The sequence below is a fragment of the Cuculus canorus genome, chromosome 1 (genome assembly GCF_017976375.1).
Source record: "Cuculus canorus isolate bCucCan1 chromosome 1, bCucCan1.pri, whole genome shotgun sequence".
NCBI lineage: Eukaryota > Metazoa > Chordata > Aves > Cuculiformes > Cuculidae > Cuculus > Cuculus canorus.
Genome location: NC_071401.1, coordinates 204,718,384 through 204,729,729, shown reverse-complemented (window position 1 = coordinate 204,729,729; position 11,346 = coordinate 204,718,384). Strand labels below are relative to the sequence as shown.

Below are 11,346 nucleotides of genomic sequence, written 5' to 3'. Positions count from 1 at the left end.
CTCTTTTTCTCCCCCCTCTCTTTTGCTGCCTCTTCCAGCACCGCAGACCCACATCTATTCCACCCGCATCCCACATCCTCTCCCATTCCCACTCGGCCAGGTGCCTGTCTGGGAGCACAGTGAGCATTTTTCTTCCGGCTGCAAAGGTGGGGGGACATCCCAACCCATCCTTAATTAGTAGTAATAGTGATGGAACAAGCAAGCATAGCAACTTGTTTAGAAGAGAGGTGAGTGGCTTAGAAGGGAGGTGAGTAGCTTAGAAGTTACTGGTGGGACTGGGGAGGATGGGGCTGCGTGCAGAGGGCTGGCGGTGTGTGAGATGGGGGGGACATTAGGGAAGGAGACAAGTGAGAGCTGAACAGGCAAGCGCAGCAACTTGTAGCTTAGAAGGGAGATGAGTTACTGGTGTGACTTGGGCAAGGGGCTGGGGGGCTGGGGTGTGCAACACGGGGGACACATAAGGGAAGGAGACAAGTGACAGCCAAACAATTAAAACAGCAATTTGCTTAGAAGAGAGGCGAGTAGCTTAGGAAGGAGGTGAGTAGCTTAGAAGGAGGTGAGTAGCTTAGAAGGGAAGTGAGTTACTGGTGGGACTGGGGCAGGGGCAAGGGGGATGCAGGGAGCAACATGGGAGGGAGGGGGGACACAAGATAGGATAAGGAGCCAAGTGACAGCCGAACAAGCAAGCACAGCAGCTTGCTTAGAAGGGAAGTGAGTTACTGGTGGGACTGGGGCAGCGGGCTGGCAGTGTGCTGTGTGACATGGGGGCAACATAAGGGAAGCGGACAAGTGACAGCCGAAAAAGTAGGCACAGCAGCTTGCTTAGAAAGGAGGCGAGTAGTTCAGAAGGGAGGTGAGTTAGTGGTGGGACTGGGGCAGGGGGCTGGCGGTGCGGTACAGTGTGTGAAATTGTGGGAACATATAAGGGAAAGGGCCAAATGACAGCTGAACAAGCAAGCACAGCAACTTGCTTAGAAGGGAAGTGAGTAGCTCGGAAGGGAGGTGAGTTACTGGTGGGAGTGGGGTAGTGGGCTTGTGGTGCTTGGTGCAACATGAGGGTGACTTAAAGGGAAGGAGCCAAGTGACAGCCAAACAAGCAAGAACAGCATCTTGCTTGGAAGAGAGTTGAGTAGCTCAGAAGGGAGGTAAGTTACGGGTGGGACTGGGTAGGGGGCTGGCAGTGCAGTGTGTGACATGGGGGGGGGTACACAGGGGAAGGGGCCAAGTGAAAGCCGAATGAGAAAGCACAGCAACTTGCTTAGAAGAGAGGTGAGTAGCTCAGAAGGGAGGTGAGTTAGTGGTAGGACGCGGGCAGAGGCTACGGGGGTGCAGGGTGCAACATGGGAGGGAAGGGGGCAAATACATTGGATAAAAAGCCAAGTTACAGCTGAACAAGCAAGCACGGCAATTTGCTTAGAGGAGAGGTGAGTAGTTCGGAAGGGAGGTGAGTAGTTCGGAAGGGAGGTGAGTAGCCCAGAAGGGAGGCGAGTAGCTCAGAAGGGAGGCAAGTTACTGGTGGGACTGGGGAGGGGGCTGGCAGTTCAGTGTGCGACATGGGGGAGACTTAATGGAAGGAGCCAAGCGACAGCCGAACAAGCAAGCACAGCAACTTTCTTAGAAGGGAGCTGAATAGCTCAGAAGAGCGGGAGGTGAGTTACTGGTAGGATTGGGGCAGGGGCTGGGGGGGGTGCAGGGTGCAACATGGGGGCGACTTAAGGGAAGGAACCAAGTGACAGCTGAACAAGCAAGCACAGCAACTCGCTTAGAAGAGAGGTGAGTAGCTCAGAAGTGAGGTGAGTAGCTCAGAAGAGAGGTGCGTAGCTCAGAAGTGAGGTGAGTAGCTGAGAAATGAGGTGAGTAGCTCAGAAGTGAGGTGAGTAGCTCAGAAGGGAGGTGAGTTACTGGTGGGACTGGGAGCGGGGCTGGCAGCGCAGCGTGCGACATGGGGGCGTCTTAAGGGAAGGAGCCAAGCGACAGCCGAACAAGCAAGCACAGCAAGTTGCTTAGAAGCCAGGAGGATGCACAGGGCAGGGGGCAGAGCAGGGGCTGCTGTTTTGGCAGACCCCCCCCCCCCTCCGCCCCCCAGTGCTGTCCGGGTCTCCCGGTGGTGTCAGCGTCGTCACATGAAAGTCCCCTTTAAGTTTCCATAGAGAGAAGCCTCCGGGTGTCACATGATGGACATGATATAATGAAACAACATCGTGGGGAGGGAAGCATTAGGGGAGCCCGGGGCGGCTGGGAGGTTGCGGAGCAGCTCTGCCCCCCTCTTTTTCTCCTCCTCCCCATCCTGCCCTGCCCCGTCCCGCCCAGCCCCTGCTCTTGCACCTGTCTCAGCGCCCCAAACGGAGCTGATGGGGCTGCGGGGCGGAGAGAAAGAACGAGGAGAAGCAGCAGCAGTAGCAGCAGTAGCTCTGAGCAGCTTCTCGGAGGTGAGAGTTACCGGCGGGACCGGTGCGGTGCGATGCGCGGTGGTTTGCGCGGTGCGGGATTTTATTTTATATTTTTTTTTTGTGGGGTAGGATAAAGGAGGAAAGAAAAGAGGGGGTGCAATGCAATGCAGTTTGGGGGGAGCACCCCCTCCAGTGTCCCCGCGGAGTAGCGGGGTGTGTGCGAGCCCTCCCGCCCTCCATGTCCGCATTCCAGCTCATGTTGCGCAGATAAAATTCAAAGTTGAGGTAAACACAAGCGGCGCGGGGGGGGGCGGGGGGGGTAGAAAAAGAGGAGGGGGGGGGGAAGCGAGGAGGGAGGCTTGGTTCGCTCCATCCCGACTCCCACCGCCTCTCCCCTTCTTCTTTCCCTTCCTCGCTTGCTTCCCTGCATCCCAGCCCTGGATGCACCCCCTGTACCTGGATGCAAAGCGAGGACCCCCCCCCCCCCCCGGGCGGCTGCTTCGTTTTTTGCTCGCAGGGAGGGAGAAGCCACCGTGGGAAGAAGGAAAACCCGCTATGTTCCCCCTCCTTCTTCTCATCCCAAAAACCCTTCGTAGGAGGCGGCAAGTGGGGAGTCTTGAGGGGGGACGACATGCTGCAGGTGTCGCGACATGGGGGCGGGCGATATAGGGGAAGGAGGCGAGTGACAGCGGAGCTGGGGAGGGGGAAGGATTTGATTGCGCTGTTTTATTCCTCGTTGCGTGCATATCCCGAATGGAGCAAAAATAACAACACCCCCCAATATTTGGAAGGGGGGGGGGTTGCATTTGGAAGTGCGTATGGAGAAAACAAGATGCGGGAGGAGGAGGAGGGGGGTGATGGGGGGAAGGCTGGGCTTTGCTCGCCAGCCCCGCTCCGTGACACGGGCGGTGCTGGGTATATTTAGCACTTTCCCCCCCCCCTCCTTCCTACCAATCTCCCCCCCTTTCCCCTCCCCAAGCCCTTTCGCATGCACGGGCGCTCGCTGGATGGGGAGGCGGCCCTACAGGTGGGTGAGTGAGAGAAGCGGGTGCTTTTCGTGGGAACGGTGGGATGGGACATTCCCTTTTTCCATCTATCCCTCCATCCATCCCTGGAAGATGCCTTGGGGGGGTGTGTGTGGGGGGGGGCGCGAGCCCCGCGTGGCGCAACTTGCGCGGGAGGCGCGCGCGCGCGAAACCCGACCTCCCTCCCTCCTCCTCCTCCTCCTCCTCTTCCCCCCTCCCCTTCCCGACGCGCGCGCGGCAGCAGCGGCCCCCCCGCCTGGCGCGTCCTCAGCACTGCAGCAGCGAGGCAGCGGGACGGCGAGGCCACGCCCACCGCGCCCCGCTGGGCCAATCGCTGCGCTCCTTGAGCCCCCCCCTTCCCCCCCACTCGCTCACCCCCTCCCCCCCCCTGCATCCCGCCCTTGGCAGCGCGCGCGCCCGCCCACCCGCCTGTTTGTTATGGCCGGGGCCACGTGCCGGTCGGCTCGCGCGGTCACGCGGCCTCGCCTCGCGCCGCCTCGGCCCGGGGAGCCCGAGGGGAGGGGGAAGGGGCCATGGAGGGAGTAGGGGGGGGGGCAGGGACCAGGCGGAACACCAGGGAGTGAGACCCCCAGAACGAAGGGGTCGGGAGCCTCCCGTTGTGGGGTAAGGGTGGTAGAAGTGGGGTTCGGAGTGGGCACATCGTGGAGCTCTGGCAGGGGCTGGACCACCTGCCCAAGAGGAGGTGGCTAGGACCCTCTCATTATAGAATCGCTAGGTTGGAAAGGACCCACTGGATCATCGAGTCCAACCATTCCTAACACTCCCTAAACCATGCCCCTCAGCACCTCGTCCACCCATCCCTTAAACACCTCCAGGGAAGGTGACTCAACCACCTCCCTGGGCAGCCTCTGCCAGTGCCCAGTGACCCTTTCCGTGAAAATTTTTTTCCGGCTGTCCAACTTGAACCTCCCCTGGCGGAGCTTGAGGCCATTCCCCCTTGTCCTGTCCCCTGTCACTTGGGAGAAGAGGCCAGCTCCCTCCCTCCTTTCCACAACCTCCTTCCAGGTAGTTGTAGAGAGCAGTAAGGTCTCCCCTCAGCCTCCTCTTCTCCAGGCTAAACAACCCCAGCTCTCTCAGCCGCTCCTCGTACGACTTGTTCTCCAGCCCCTCACCAGCTTTGTTGCTCTTCTCTGGACACGCTCCAGAGCCTCAACATCCTTCTTGTGGTGAGGGGCCCAGAACTGAACACAGTACTCAAGGTGCAGTCTCACCAGTGCTGAGTACAGAGGGAGAATAACCTTCCTGGACCTACTGGTCACGCCGTTTCTGATACAAGCCAAAATGCCATTGGCCTTCTTGGCCATCTGGGCACACTGCTGGCTCATGTTCAGTTGGCTGTCAACCAACACCCCCAGGTCCTTCTCCTCCAGACAGCTTTCTAGCCAGACTTTTCCTAGTCTGTAGCATTGCATAGGGTTGTTGTGCCCCACGTGCGGGACCCGACATTTGGCTTTGTGCAAGAGTGGAGCTCTGATAGGGACTGGACCCCAAGCCCGAAAGGAGGTGATCGGGACCTTCTTGTGGTGCAAGGGTGGTGGCAGCGGGGCTGAGAATAGGCACGTCATGGAGCTCTGGCAAGGGACTGGACCCCCAGCCTGAGAGGAGGTGATCAAGACGCTCTCACTGTGAAGCCGAAACAGGGACTATGATTGGGCTCTGGCAGGAGTGGATGCCCAGAATGAGAGGGGTGGCCAAGATGCTCTCGTTGTGCTGCAAAGGTGGTGTCAGTGGCGGTGGGCAAGGATGCATCATGGGGCTCCGGCAGGGACTGGACCCCTAACCCGAGAGGAGGTGGTCGGGACCTTTTGTCATGGTGCAAGGGTGGTGGCAGTGGGGCTGGGAATGGGCACATCATGGAGCTCTGGCAGAGGCTGCACCCCCAGCCCATGCGGAGGTGGCCAGGGCCCTCTCATTGTGAGGCTGAGGCAGAGTCTGTCGTGGGGCTCTGGCAGAGACCGGACCCCCCGAACGAGGGGAAGTGATTGAGACTCAGTCATCGTGGTGCAAGCTTGGTGGCCGTGGGGCTGGGAATGGGCATGTCATGGGGCTCTGGCAGGGGCTGGACCTGCAGACCAAGAGGAGGTGGTTGAGACTCCGTCATCGTGGTGCAGGGGTGGTGGCAGTGGCACTAGGAATGGGCACATCATGGAGTAGTGGCAGGGACTGGACTCCCAGACTGAGCAGAGATGGTCAGGACCCTCTTGTTGTGGTGCAAGGGTGGCGACGCTGGGGCTTTGAGTGGGCAGATCGTGGAGCTCTGGCAAGGGACCGGACCCCAAGGCCGAGGGGAGGTGGTCAAGACTGTTATTGTGGTGCAGTGGTGGTGGCAGTCTGGTTGGGAATGGACATATCGTGGATCTGTAGCAGAGACCTCTACCCCACGAGGAGATGGTCAGAACCTTCTCCTTGTGGTGTGAGGGTGATGGCAGTGGGGCTGGGAATGGGCACATCATGGGGCTCTGACAGGGACCGGACCCCTAGTCCAAGAGGAGGTTGTCAGCACCTTCTCGTTGTGGTGCAAGGGTGGTGGCAGTAGGGTTTGGAATGGACACATCATGGAGCTGTGGTGAGGAACAGACAAGCAGGATGAGGGAAGATGGCCAGGACTGTCTTGTCGTGGTGCAAGAGTGGTGGTGGTGCAGCTGGGAATGGGCACTTCATGGGGCTCTGGCAAGGGACTGGAAGCCCAGAACAGGAGGAGATGATCGAGACTCTGTCGTCATGGTGCAAGGGTGGTGGCAGTGGTGCTGGGAATGGGCCCGTCATGGAGCTCTGGCAGGGGCCAGACCCCGAGAATGAGGGGAGGTGGTCAGGACCTTCTTGTTGTTGTGCAAGGGTGGCAGCAGTGGGGCTGGGAATGGACACATCATGGAGTTCAGGATGCTTTCGTCGTGTGCAAGGATGGTGGCAGTGGAGCTGGGTTTGGGCAGATGACGGAGCTCTGGCAAGGGACTGGACCCCCAACTGACAGGAGGTGGCCAGGACCCTCTCACCGTGGGGTGAGGGCAGTGGTGGGGCTGGGAATGGTGCCATCATGGGGCTCTGACATGGACTGGATCTCCAAACTATGGGGAGGTGGCCAGGACCCTTTCACTGTGGGGCGAGGGCAGTGGTGGAGCTCGGAATGGTCCCATCCTGGGGCTCTGACATGGACTGGACGCACAGCCTATTGAGGAGGTGGCTGAGATCCTCTCACCATGGGGTGAGGGCAGCAGTGGGGCTGGGGCTAGGCACGTTGAGGGGTTCTGGCAGGGACCTCTGGCGCAAGGAATGTCTGGGACCTGGGAACCTCGGGTTCTTGCTCACTGTGTTGCTGAAAGGAGCTGCCATTCGAGTCCTGCCCCATTGAATCTCCCGAAGGCTCTTGGCTGGCTAGCATGTCTACTTGTAGCCGAGCTATGACTGCCCATCTGCGGCTGGCTCTGGCCTCTGGAGAGGGAGGGTTTTCTCTTTGGAAGAGAGCTGTTTATGCCCAGCGATTATTATTTTTTTTTTTTTTTTTCCCCTCCTCCCTCGGTGTTATCCTTCATAAGCCACAGCGGTAGCTACGTATCTGCCTAGCCCGGCGTTGTTAAGGCATGCCGCTTTATGTAGGTAACACAGGGGAATGCTGCGAGGATTGTGTTTAGCTATCGGTCTCCTGAGCCTGAAGCCTTGAGCCTATTTATAGGTAGGTTGGGCAGTCTTTAGCGTGAAGGACTTGTGCCGCGTCCGGATCTGTGGCAAAGCGAGGTATCTTAAGTGATGCTGTTCTGTTTTCGGCAGTTCTTCGTTTCTGGAAATAGGGTTTCATGAAAAGCTCTGGAGGAGTGGTTCTATATGGAGAAAGACTAGTCAGTTTGCAGTTGAGGAACGTAATGCCATTTTAATGTAACTTCTCGGGTAGCAGAACAAACAGTAAGAGGATACGCAGTTCTAGATCAGAGGCTTTCAGCTTGCAGGCAGTGGACCCCAGCCGTCTGCAAACAACGTACCTGGGGTCAGTAGGAAGCAACGGAGGAAATGGCAACTGTTTTCTGTAGGCTTGTGTTCATTAGACAGATTTTTGTACTGCTAAAGGATCTGGGGCTGACAAGCTGAAAAAAAAAAAAAAAATCCGGGAGACTGGTATTCTAGATCACCGAGATATTTTGGTTGAGAAAAAGTGGAGGAGGGGAGGAAAAGCAAACCGGATCTGTGTTTTGTTGTGTATGTTGCTATTGTACTGTTAAAAAATTTAAAATGCAGCGTAGTTTTAAGAATTACATAACCATTAATAACATCGTGACTTTCAAATAGCCTTAAAGAGTTAAATAGACGATGAAAGAGAATAGGTCAGGAAGAGGAGAGATGGTTTTATAACTAGTGGTGAGGACCGTGCATGGATATTTAAAATTGCTTGGGAGTTGCACTAGAAACAAATCTTCTGTTCGTAGTACTAGGATTTTAATGCCCTATAAATAGAGAACATGAGAAGGAGGATGGAAAGATAAGGTTTGCAGTTTTATGCTGGTCTAGTCCAGTAAATAGATCGGGGGTGGTTTATGCTGCTTCATGTGCTTTCACTTCTGTTCTATCGTAACTTTATCAGTACAGGGTTTTTTTTTGCATATGAAATTATGAGAATTTCCAGATACGGATTGTCGTTGATGAGAAGGAAATATGGCCTTAAAATAACCAGGAGGGTAATGGCTCTGAAACGGTGTGGGCTCCTGTAATGCTGAAAGGACTGGGGTAGTAATCGGCCGTACTTGGCATATGCTGTGGAGAGCTGATGTGTTGTGTTGGTTACAGGAGTCATTCGAGATGTGTTACTTACAGAAATATGTTTATTCAGTCCAGGTAGCAGACCTGATTAGTACAGGCGTATTTGCATGTCTTTGTATTTTTTTTTTTTGGGGGCGGGGGGGAAAAGAAATACACCTTAAAATGGGAAATTAAATAGGGAGCTGTTGGTTTGTTAGAGGCTTGAGAATTCTGGAAGGTGCGCAGAAACTGCGTGTGCCAGCGTCTCTGATTTTCTGAGTGTACGTGGAATGGATACTCCAGGAAATTGCCTTCTCTATTTTTGTTGGTGAGATGCAGTTAACATAAGATGAGCCCTTTGGATCCGTTATCCCATTTCTCTTTAATATAACTAAGATCGTTTATCTTCTCGGACAGCTAGAGGAAAAAATACTTCGTTTTGTAACTTAGTTCTCCTTCTCAGTTGCTGTCAGTTCATGACAAGGCACAATTTGTGCTGTACACTGTGTTCTACAGAGCTGTTTTGGTGACAAATACAATGTATATGGAAAAAGGACTATGAAAAATAGGTATTGTGCCAGTTCACTCCACTTTTTATATAAATAACACTGATTTAACTCTTAGAAAGGTACTCCAAGTTCCATTTTAGGGTCTAATGCTCTAATGTTTTGCCAAATTTCAGTGGCATAAAAAGTCACTATTTTACTGTTTGTGACTACTTAAAACTACTTAAAAAGCGTCCGAAAAGGAAATATTTAAAGTAGTGTTTATATTGGTTTAGCAATAGGAAGTAGCGAAACCTTATTTTTTTTTTCCTTTTTTAATAAAAAGGGAAATTGTGAACTTATTTTGAAAACAAGTTTGTTTGTGCTGCTAGTAGCTTATTTTATGGTCAAAATTAAGAAGATCTCTTTAACCCAGGCTAGGTGGTTTTTAAGTGCTGTAATCATGTGTTTACTACATTTCTTTTCTATTTAAAAATAAAAACATGAAGTCATATTTTTTATCCTCTCACGTATAGTATGGCTGGCTGTAGTTGATCATGCTGTATTTGCATGCTGTTTTTTTCCATAAACATTTTGCTCCTGGAATTACTGGTAGTACCAGAATATGAGCTTGAAAATGCCATGGCATAAAGGCTAAAAGTATTTGCAAACGTGAATTCTGAAATACAGAGTTAAAAAAAATAATCTCTCCCCAGCAGTTCTTCCAAGTCAGTTTGATAATTTTGTATGCCGTCTCGGGGCTTTGTAAATGACCGGAGATGGAATTAACGGGGCTGCAAGAATTTAGGCATAAACGGTATTTTTTTCTTCTGGTTTTGGATTTCATGAAAATGGTGTATAAAATCTGGCATCTTTTTTCAGTCCTTTGAGATGCTGCATCTCACCGAGCAGCTGTGGCGTTGCTGTCTGACGGCAGGGCTGGATATCGGAGGGGTTTGTTTTCCCCTCACCAAGGTCAGAGGTTTCACCCTTTTGTAGGTTCCTGTTCTGAAAACTTGCATTAAGTAGTGAACTTTCTTAAAGTACCCTGAGCTCTTTAAGGAATCTGCTAAATGTCCCCATTGTCGGGCTTCTCCACAGAGGAAAGTTTGGAGAGCTCTGCAAGACTGACATCTATATAGCAGAAATATTAATTACGGTAGTAAAGCAGTCAGGCTGAAAATGTTTAACAGTTTTTTTAAGTGCAGTGATGTATCTGGCAGGACAATAAAAAAGTGATAACAGTAATAATATGCTTTTATTAAATAGTTTTAATCGATATGGATGTTGGAGTTTGGCTGTTGACAGTGGTTTATTTGAGGAAAGCTGTAATATAAACATTTGGGAAGTTTTGTGGATGAAAGGAGGTGGTACTGATCCTGAATTGGGTTTCACAGCAAGCTAAATACCAGTGTTACATGAGAACTGTCTGTTTTTCTTAATTATTGTGTTATGAAGCATTAATGAGCCACTGCTGATGGTGAAGGTTTTTTTTTTTTTTTATTTTGATTCTTGCTAGGCTAGAAATTTAAATATAAACAAACTTAAATATAAACAAAAAGAAATTGAGAACCAAATGGTTTAAAGGGCATTCATAACAGCATTTGTAAACTATGATTTTACAAACACTTCTCTGCACAGGTCTTGCACAAGGAGTAGGTTCTCTTGGAGAAGGTAAGTTGTGCAGTTACGTAAAGTGGGCAAAGTGGGTAAATAAAGATATTGAAGCACTCGTAATATTTTTCTGTCTAATATTTCAAATTCTTACTGTCTTGCAAACAAATCTAGGATGTGCTTACATGTAGAGAATGCTGCACCTTAGTCTGTTCTTCACCAAAGATTTGTGAAGTCGGCTTGCTATAACGATACTGAGATACTTTTTTTTTTTCCTGTGTCCTGTGCCAAATTGACAGAAGCAGCAGTGAGTTGCCAGGGTGGGATGAGGGGTGGAACAGAACATGGAGAGGGAAACCTGGTGAGCATCCTGCTCTGTTACCACAAAATCTACATTTTCTTGTCCTGGATGCCACACCACAATGTAACCCTTTGAGTGCAGCTACTGGAGCCCAGAGTAATCCTTGTTTATTTGTAGCACTTATTAGCTCGAGTTGAATGTTGTCAGCAGAACTTCTCCCAGTACAGAGGGAGTTTGGATCTCTCCGGAAAACGTATCCTGAATCTAGGCTAATTCTTTTTTGTATGTGTGGTCATTGGATATGATTTTGATAGCATTTATATTTTCAGTAAAGAAAGGTGCCTTTTGTATTTATTTAGCAACATTGCGTGTGGAATACCCAGAAAATGTGCTGATTTGACTAATACCTATATTATATTCATGATACTGAATTTTAGCACAACAGTGGGAGCTACTGTAGGAGCTTCTGCAAAAATAGAGTTGTAAAATGAAGGCAGATACTGGCTGCATAAATTACAGTGTGCAGAGGAAATAAGGTGGAATTGAACGGATGTTCAAATTTTAGCCTATTCAGGAAAAAAACAAGCATTTTCTGTTTCATGTTGTTTGCTGTTTCTGTCGGTGAGGAGTTTCCCAGGGGCAGGATCCTGGTCATCCAGATGACCTACGTTTAAAGTTCAACATATCTTTGTGTCGGATAATTGAAATTTAGAAGATTCCTTGCTGCCCAGCAAGTCTCCTGGGAGCGAGAAGATGCATCTGGGCGCGGTGTTTGCACTTAGGAA

The 11,346-nt window shown here is 51.5% G+C and overlaps 1 long non-coding RNA gene across 1 annotated transcript in view; it reads left to right on the top strand.

Moving 5' to 3' along the window:
• Nucleotides 1–2,233: 2,233 nt before the first annotated feature.
• Nucleotides 2,234–11,346, top strand: part of LOC128854253 (uncharacterized) — a 73,083-nt gene continuing 63,970 nt past the window's right edge. Inside the window, exon 1 of the long non-coding RNA XR_008453243.1 lies at nucleotides 2,234–2,429. This is a non-coding gene — a long non-coding RNA (uncharacterized LOC128854253). The remainder of the gene's footprint in view (nucleotides 2,430–11,346) is intronic.